This window comes from Arachis ipaensis, chromosome B08, assembly GCF_000816755.2.
Source record: "Arachis ipaensis cultivar K30076 chromosome B08, Araip1.1, whole genome shotgun sequence".
NCBI lineage: Eukaryota > Viridiplantae > Streptophyta > Magnoliopsida > Fabales > Fabaceae > Arachis > Arachis ipaensis.
In genome coordinates this window covers 4255256-4258415 of record NC_029792.2, presented here as the reverse complement: position 1 = coordinate 4258415, position 3160 = coordinate 4255256, and positions in this window count along the sequence as shown.

The window sequence follows — 3160 nt, the reverse complement described above, 5'->3', positions numbered from 1 at the left end:
AAAATGATGTGTTAAACATAAAAGGTACATCCATGGAAGAAAATTAGATGAAACTACTCAATCACCCTTAATAAACACGGCATTTTTGTATGTCAAAACACACACTGGTTTCATATCCCATCAAAAGGAAATACCACTTCATCCTAATCTGATAATTTAGTTTACATATACACCCAGAAACTAAAAAATTCAGAATTGATGGCTCAAAGGAATATTATAAGAAAACACATAGAACTCATGAAAACCATGCATAGTAAATGCCCAACTTATTCACTAAATTTCTCCTATTATAGTTCCACGAACATGGGATCCTCCGTCCACATAGAAAGGAATGACAGCTGGATTTTCTGCTGATCATGATACGCTGACTCTCATTTTCGGTACTTATATTTGGGATGGGATGAGACACTAGGTAGTAACAGATATCGTACAGACACAATAACAACTTACTATAAACTAAAGTAAACTCTTTCATTGTGTGTGAAAGCATTATTAATTTCACCAAACTAGTCCATGTCACCATGCATAGCTAATTCGCATGTAAAAAATATCCGAACTCAGGAAAAATACCTTGGAAGAACTAGTTCCTCCAGGATACCCACTGGGCTCTCTCGAGGATGAATTCGCGACCGTGGCTGATAGCCCTTCTCGGATATCGACTTGGCTCATATCCCTCTCGGACAGGCACGTCCTCTTCATGTGACCTGGAAGCCCGCAAGAAGTGCAGCAGTCTCTTCCCACCAAGCTTGACCTGTGTGGAAGATCCCGTCTCCTTGCGGCGCTTAGGGGCCCCCTGTGTCTTTGCTACTGAAGGTTCCTTCACAACATTCTGTTGCCTCATCCCAGCCTCACGGTCTACCGTGTTCCCTTTTTGCACCTGAAGCCGCCGTGCCAAAGAGGCTATTGCATCCCTCGCTACCGCAAAGTCAGCTACATCATCAGAAGCTAGTTTGGCAACAACATTCATTGCACTGCACAATGTGCCATACCTTAGTAGTCGACTGCCGTGCCCCGCTGTCCCTTCTGTTGATGATGCCGTCCATTCTTTGACATCAATACACCACTGCCTCAGTATCAAACCTGGTAGAATTTCTTCTAAACCCTCATACTTCATCATGCAAAATATGTGGCAGCAAGGAATACCTTTGCTATTCCACATCATACAATCACATTCAATCTTCGGCTCAGTCGGATCGTAAAGCACCTTGCGGATCCTACGACAGTTCCCCATGCTTGAGAACTTGTAGACGGACGTCGTGCTTATGCTGTCTTTCCCCAAAAACAACAAACTCCCAACCCCTTTTATTTGTTTTCTAACCTCCTTGAAGACTTTCCCGGTGTATAACTTCGAGGCAAACATCTCTATCTTGTCAAGACCGGTTGTCAGTACGAGCGTGTAATACAACGAATAAAATTGGGCCGTGACCTCATTATTGCGATAATCTTTAACCACCCTGTCCAAGCTGTGAACCAATTCCATCAGGCTATTTGTCGACTTAAGGAACCCTTTGATGAATGCATTTATTCCCTCACACCTCGAAGTTATCCTGTAGCCGGCGCAAAAAGTTCCCCGTAGATATGCCGTTGCCCAACTCTCTCTTAAATCATAGGTGCCTTTAACCCAGCTATTGTTCATCAGCCCTAGACTCTCTACAGTCGTTCTCCAATACTCCTCAAATTCCGCAACATCGAAGTTTGTGTAAACTGCCTTCTTAAACACCTTTCGAAATTCAGGTTCTTTTACCCTAAGCACATAGTTTTTTTCCAGGTGCCACCCACAGAGGCGATGCCTGGCTGAAGGCAACACATCCGCAATGGCTGCCCGCATTGGTTTATCCCAGTCGGTGACCACAACGGCAGGCTTCTTGTTATCCATGACATCAAGAATATTCAACAATACCCACCTATATGTACGGACCTCCTCGTCCTCCAGCAACGCAAAACCAAAAATTACCGTCTGCCTGTGATGATTTCTTCCAGAGAAGACTACTAGAGGCTTCTTGTACTTGTTGGACCGGTATGTTGCATCAAATGCAAGCACGTCACCGAACAGAGGATAATCCGCCATCATCTGCTCATCAGCTCAGAATAGGCTTCCAAGTCTGTCCTCTGCTGTTTTGGTATACCTGGCGACCGTCATTGTGTCAGCGTTGGCCTTACCCTCCAAATAACTTATCGTTGCTGCCGCGTCTCCGTCGTCTATTTGTGCTATTCGTTGGCTATGAACATAATTGTACAGATCCCTCTTCGTAAAACGAAGCCTCCGATAACCCCCTAATTGCCCAGCCATGTAAGCCATAATCTTTGAAGTAGCAATCCCGAACTTTTTCAGACTATCCACTTGAGCCTTATCACTCTCACTTAGTCTCTGATGACTTGGAAGAAGATGAGTAAACATGGTGGTAGCAAGAGGGTGGTTATGGTTGTCGTCTATCCTCCTGACTTTTCAAACTTGGTCTTGCAAATCATAGTAGATTTTCAACTTTGCTAAACAACCTGTGCGGCTCTCCAGCCTCTCCTCCCATACTCTTTCTGGATGATCGTAGTATTTCTCATGCCTTGTACCTTGACGATTACAAAAAAAGTCTCGTCTGACCAAAACACCATTTATTCGAGCCACGTCACCCTTCCTTACACCAAACCCCCTTAGGCGGGCAAACTGTTTGTATGCCGCATATGCATCTTCCTCGGTACTAAACACCTTGTCTACGAAATCCTCTGTTGACCTAAAACAGGGAGCATCACCCAGACATGTCTCTGGATCCGAGCTGACGCCACTCGCGTGGGGGTCATCACCCATCTCAGTCGCATCGGAGTCGTTGTCGATGGGGTCGTCCTCATCATCCCCACTCAAGGAGGACATTCCGAAGTACTCTTCTTCACTAACCCAATCTAAATCATCATATCCACCACTGAACTTAAAGCTCTAATCCATCCTCAATAACAAAGGAAGTCAATCACCTAGAAAATGTTTAGTCAGCAAAAAACTAACCATTAGCGTGGATGTGACTTACTTAACCTCTCGCAACGAATTAAGAAGTTATAAAAGACTTAGCATTTGTACATAGGTAAACCAAACTTTAACTAAAGCGGGTGATCCTCACCCTACAATATTGCTTTCTCGACCTAATGCAATCATTACTCCCAGATGAGAGAGATG